Here is a 6768-nt window from a genome sequence, read left to right on the forward strand (position 1 = left end):
CATGTCTCTCCTTTGGTATCCAAATTTGTTTGGGATGGCTTGAGTGATCTGTCTCGATGTCCTTGAGTCTTCAAGTGCTGACACAAAATTTGTAACAAGGAGATTTGTCTCAATGACTTGTGTTGAATGGAGTGAATCAATTGCAGATGTACAATTATGGCTATTAGTGGATTTTATAAATGACATTTCTGGCATAACAACAGTAATGTTTCATTGTGCGTCTACTGCATTTAAGATCTCCTCCGACTCCTTTGTTCCTGTGTCACCATCCGTGAAGAGATACCTGGTATCTTCCATGGAAGCAAATGTTATTTGTCATTCATGATGTTCTGCTGTAAATTGGTTTTTTGACCAATTTATATACACTTTGTATTTGCGTTGCCAAGGTGTACCCAATATGAGCTGAATATCAAGGTATTCTAGAGGTAGTACAAAGAAGTTATGGGGGAATGGTAATCCTTTGATGTGTAGCATGAGCTTCACATAACCTGAGGCTGTCAAAGTCGACGATACAGAAGCGTAGAGACCAAGGGGAGTCAGCAAGAGAGACAGAGAGAGAGAGAGAGAGAGAGAGAGAGAGAGAGAGAGAGAGAGAGAGAGAGAGAGATTATCCTGAACCAATCAACCTTGGCAATGAATAACTGAAATGTGTATACAATGGAGGCAAGGGGTTGCTTATATAGCAATCCTAGTAAATTTCCCTACCCAAGACTTTGACAAATAAAAAAATAAATACCTAAAAGCCAAACTAAATAATGGGATCACATTGGGTAGTTCACTTGAGATGCCTAAACTTTAACACCCTCTCTATAGCTCATAGTGGACACCAATAGTGAGACCAAGTCGATGAAGAAGCTACCATGGACACCCCAATAGAAGGCCTTGTACTACTGGATACACCTCAGTGTTGCTCTCCTCAACTTTGTACCTGAAAGTAATGCATCGGTTGCCTTTGTAGAAACTTTGAACTGTAGACCATACTACGTCCAATAATCCCCATTCGTGAACTATGAACACATCATGTCCAAAATATAAAACTCCAAGATAATGAACTGTTGGAACACGTCATGTCCATAATCTGACCAACAACAATGAATTGGCTAGCTCATCCATAGTGTTTTAGATTTCTGATTGGTTCCTTGCCAGATGCATGTACATTGAACTCCGACCTACGGGTCCAAACACCAATAACTTGAACTCCAACACAAGGGTCCAAATTAATTATAGGGAGCATGTGGTTGCCCCTCTCTGCCACTCACAAGCCTCTCTTTGGCTGAAGCTAGTGGTGAAACCTGTCATTTGACTAGAAATTTGACATCGAGGCCACTGTGGCCACCGCCACGAGTGCCATGCCGATATCCTCTATCAGATCTTTATTACCGTAATCTCTGTCTAGCTTGCCTTTGTCCTTGTCTATCTGTGAGTTCCTAATTTTGACTTTGGATTCAAACTCCTGAGCCAAACAAAGCATCAAATCACAATCATGACTGTGGTCGTACCTCGTGGGTACCAAGGCAGCTAACTGAGTACTGGTTCTGCCATCCTTGTCCAGCTGACCTTTGTCATTGTTCTCTAGCAAACTCCTCCATTTGATTTTGACTTCATAAACTCGAGCCAAACAAATTTCCAGGTTTCTTGAGAACTGTGCCGGTGTACAAAGCACTAAATGGATGGTTGACGATCTGTTATCCATAGCTTTTGGTTGCTTTTGGTCGTTGTTGTTGGACGTGCTCGAGTAAGGGAAGGCCAGTTTGAAGTTGCAAAATCTGGTAATCGGGTACCTTCTTGCACTCCAAAAAATGGCCGTACAAACCAAGCCAAAAAAGATCCAAGCTGCTTCAACTCCATCGCAAAGGGAACTCCACACGCAATGGGCTCCGCACAATCTGCTATCCCTCTCTGAAATCCATAACTCTGTCGCCAATATCTGCTCCGCACATTTGCCCTGTGGTAGGCCTCAAACAAATCCAAAGCTCTACAATAAACTATGCATAGCAATGGCTAAGAATTCCATCCAAGCCAATGCCAATCTGCTCCACGACATTATGCCAAACCGCTCCACACCGTCTGCTTTCCCCTCTCTGGAACTTGAAACCGCTCGAAACTCCTGCCAATTGGCTATTCAAAGCCTAGCACTTTGCACTCCTCCAAGCTGTCTGCTGATAAATCTCCAATCACTTTCCAAGCCGATCCACTCCAATCTGCACTTCTCCCAAAAATTGGCCTACGAAGACCGCTTCTTCTAGGATGATCCTTAAGGATCTCTAAGACCAATGAGCTCCAAGTTGCCTTTGCAAGCAAAAAATGGGCTTCAACTGTCCTTACCAATACACATATTCAAGGATGCTGTGAGATCTAGAACCCACCAAGACCAAGATTGGGATGGGGTCCTTGACAGGTCTCTAGGCCTATTGAAAAGTCAGAGTCTCTAAACAAGAAAAATCCAGGGAATGGACTTTTACCATTAACAATGTCTTGGGTCTATAGCCCTAGAAGAAGACCTAGTCCTCTCTCACAATGGAAACGAGACAATATTTAAAAATCTAAGACTGTTTCAGCCCTATAACTTCAACAATTTGGGCTAAGTTATTTTCACCCAACACTTTTCCCCCCCTAACATATGTGAGGGCACAGCCACTGGTGAACTCCTCTTCCAATTGAAGAAGTTTACTAAATGCTTTTAGTGCGCGGGGATGGATAGTTACTTGATTAATGAGGTCCACCCGTCCATGATTGACAACCTTAGTCAATCCCCACTTACCACCCCGCACTCACACATGATCCTTTTGTTTCCTAATTATTACCACATGTGTTTTAACACTTAGAATAATGGATTCTTTTTTAACTTCTCATCACAGTTTATCATTAAGAAAAGTCATTGAAATCAACATTGAAAACATTCTTTTAGAAGACAAACATCTTTAGACTTAAGACAAGGTACGGTCACTTATAATATATCATGAAAAATCCTGACACGTACTCCACTTGTCTTAAGCACACCTATACATGGGTGAACAAACAACACCCTTCCTTATTTATAAACAGGGTGGAAACCCATCACCCAAAAGTTTGGGACGTCCATACGCCATTACCAGTTGCCCATACAACCGGGCGGTTCCCCTAGTATAAAAACAGTATCCTTAGTAGTATCCACAAACATACACATGTAGGAGGTACAGACTCCACGTACATGGGGGAAATCGACTCATCAATGGCTGACCAGCCATCATTACTCATCACATGAAGTGAAAATATTCCAAGGAATCAAAGGTGTCTTGAAAAAAGCTGTCTTAAGGATGACCAATCATTCTTTCCTAAGTCAACCAGCCTTATCCCAAACATTTCCTTCCTAATTTACAAACAAGTGCTCGTGGGTTTCTTGGAAGAAGTCTTTGGTTTCGGCCAATTTTACTTTTCCTAATTTCTTACTCCCTCTTTACGTATGCAATGTTAATAATTAAAGTAAAACTCAAATTAACTAAACTTAATTATAATGAAGACCCACTTGGGACTGATCTGGCATCTGTTGTAGCATCGAGGCCTATACACTCTCATCAGCCGGGCTACTACTAGGCCCGGCTTCGTCGTGCGACGCTCTAGTTCTTTTTGGAGCTCCGTCCTCATCATCAGATGTAGGATTTGCTCGGGTCCTATTAGGTGCCACAACTTCCCATCCTTATAAAAAAAGGACGTCTAATCATTAGGTAAATTATCAAAAAGCTAGACTTAACCTTTGTATTCAATCTTAACCCAATCAAGGTTAAATTTGTAGTCTTAATTGGTAAATTCTTGACCTAGTTATTTCTTATTTACTTATATAGGTATGATAACTTTTTCCAAAGCTTCCCTAAGGATTTTTAAAGCTCTCCTAATTTTCTTATAATTTTCTAATTTTCCCATTGAATTTTAAGCTTGGAATCTGCTTATTTTGAGCTTAATATTTATTCTATTTATATTCTCTTAAAGATTGTATTTTCTCAAATTTATATCACTGGTTTATACACACACACACAGAAATATATATATATATATATATATATATATATATATATATATATATATATAGATACACACTAGAAACTTTTGACCACAAAGTCTATTTATTTTAATTAATCTTTAGCTAAAAATAGTACTTTTGGTCAATTATAATTTTCTAAATTGACTAATGAACTATGGTATAATTATCACAACTAAATAGTGATATTTCTGACCTTTGGTAATTATCATTTAAGTTTTCAACTTAATTATCTAGTTTCCCTCTTTATTTTTTAGCTAGAATTAGTTTAGTTTGACTTAGATAAATAGCTATATTAATTTTCTAACCTTAAGATAATTATCATGACTTCTTTATCATGTAAACTAACTCTAATAAATAGGACCTAATAATCTAGCATGATATACTAATTTCCCCCTTTAATTTTCATCTAGAATTAGTTTAAGTTGACTTAGATAAATAGCTTTATTAATTTTTTTAACCTTAAGGTAATTATCACAACTTTTTTTATCATGTAAATTAACTCTAATAAATAGCACATAACTATTTAGCATGATTTACTAATTTCCCCCTTTAATTTTCATCTAGAATTAGTTTAATTTGACTTAGATAAAGAGCTATATTAATTTATAACCTTAAGATAATTATCATGGCTTCTTTATTATGTAAACTATATTTGATAAATAGCACATAATTATCTAACATGATTTACTAATTTGCCCCTTTAATTTTTTAGCTAGAATTAGTCTAATTTGACTAATTGCACATAATTATCTAACACGTTTTACTAATTCTCCCTTTAATTTTAAGCTAAAAACATCTAATTTTAGCTTAAATAAATACTTAGGTTAATTTTTTGTTAATAAGGTAATTACCTCGTGTTGCTAACAGTGTTTTTTAACTGTTATAATTAACTTAAGAATTTTTGAGCTAATTAAGTAGATTTTCCATCAATGTTTTTAATTAAAAACAGCTAGGTTTTGCCTAATTAATTAGAGAAACTAATAAAAAACTAAGAGATTATTTTTCTAGCTTCTTGACAGTCTAATCTAGCTTTGATAATTATCTTATACTAATCTAAATCTAATTACTATAATTACCCTTAATTTAAGACCAAAAAGATTAATTTTAGCCCTAATATGGCTTAATAATTAATTAGATCAATATCCCTAATCTAAGTAATCAATATAATATTAAGATTTAAGAGAGTATCTTATAATATAAAGAGGATTAATCTTCTTAAGATTAATTGAGAAAATAGAGGTATGTTACTATAATTTTGTTGATTAAAAAGAGATTAGGCTAATCACCGTGGATAATCCGTGAGAGTTTTTGCTCTCTAGTGATTTTTGAGTAGAGTTCTCTCTAGGTGGGAGAGAAATGGCCGGGACTCTAAGTCTGAGTCAGAATGAGAGGCATAGGGTCCTATTTATACTTTTTTTGAACCTTCTGGACCTTCCCTGGCTGGAACAAGCAGCTCCTTGCAGCTCAAGCAACCCCCAAGCTAAAAATGCACCATCTATTGCTATTCCTATCCCTGGCAGGTCCTGCAACCTCCTCCCACAGCCTACCTGACTTAAAAAATCAACCCTGCTAAATTTTTTGTTACTTTTTGCTAATTTCATAAATATTTGGGGAAAATATTTGAAAGCCTTAGTAAAAGTCTATGCTTAAATGATTACTACAACCATCATGTCTATGCTTAAATGATTATTGCAACCATCCAATTTTTCTTAACAATTTAATTTACATTTAACCTTCCAATGGAACTAGCGGGGTCAGTTTTTGTCGTATTTTAATTCTGAAATTCCTAGCCCGGGATTTACTGTGCTTAAGATTTCAAAAATACCATTTTTTATTGATTTTGAAATAGTGTTTTTACCTGATTGCCTGACCGATGCTTTCTCCTAAAGCTTGAGTTCATTCTTGGGTGCTAGAAAGGTTGAGACCTTACAAATGCTCTCCAAATCCCACAGCCCACAGCGTTTTAAAATGCTGGGCTTGAAGCAAGAAGGGGAGCATGATTGCCGTGTGTGTCAAAAAGCACAAGAGAAGAGGGTTATGGTTTGAAGAGAGGGTCATTGCTAGGGAATCTCAAAATGATGGAACCAGGGAGGGTATGTGCCTAGCACTTGGCACCTGGTAGCGTGCGTTTTGAAACGCAGGGAAGTGGAGGGTGGGGTTGTCGACAAATGGCATTTTGAAACGCTTGTAGGAGCTAAGGGGTGGGAGAATGCGTGGCCTGGCTGCATTCTAAAACACACAGGAGCAGAGAGGGGGTCCGGTACCGTTGTAAGAGCAAAACACCCAGCGTTTTAAGACGTTGTGGGTTTCATGTGCTGCGGACGACCAGGAGGGGTTTTTCTTCTCTTTGCTCCTCCACTCCAAGGCCTTCAAGGATCACCGAGCTACACCAAGATGCTCTGATACCATGTCAAAGTTGATGATGCGAAAGCGTAGAGACCAAGGGGAGAGAGAGAGAGAGAGAGAGAGAGAGAGAGAGAGAGAGAGAGAGAGAGAGAGAGAGAGAGAGAGAGAGAGTTCTGAACCAATCAACCTTGGCAATGAATAACTAATGTGTATACAATGGAGGCAAGGGGTTGCTTATATAGCAATCCTAGTAAATTGCCCTACCCAAGACTTTGACAAATAAGTAAAATAAATACCTAAAAGCCAAACTAAATAATGGGATCACATTGGGTGGTTCACTTGAGATGCCTAAACTATAACAGGGGCGACACTGACAGTTTAATTGAATCCTATGAACTTTCGTT

This window comes from Adiantum capillus-veneris, chromosome 3, assembly GCF_014529385.1.
Source record: "Adiantum capillus-veneris isolate H3 chromosome 3, ASM1452938v2, whole genome shotgun sequence".
Classification (NCBI taxonomy): domain Eukaryota; kingdom Viridiplantae; phylum Streptophyta; class Polypodiopsida; order Polypodiales; family Pteridaceae; genus Adiantum; species Adiantum capillus-veneris.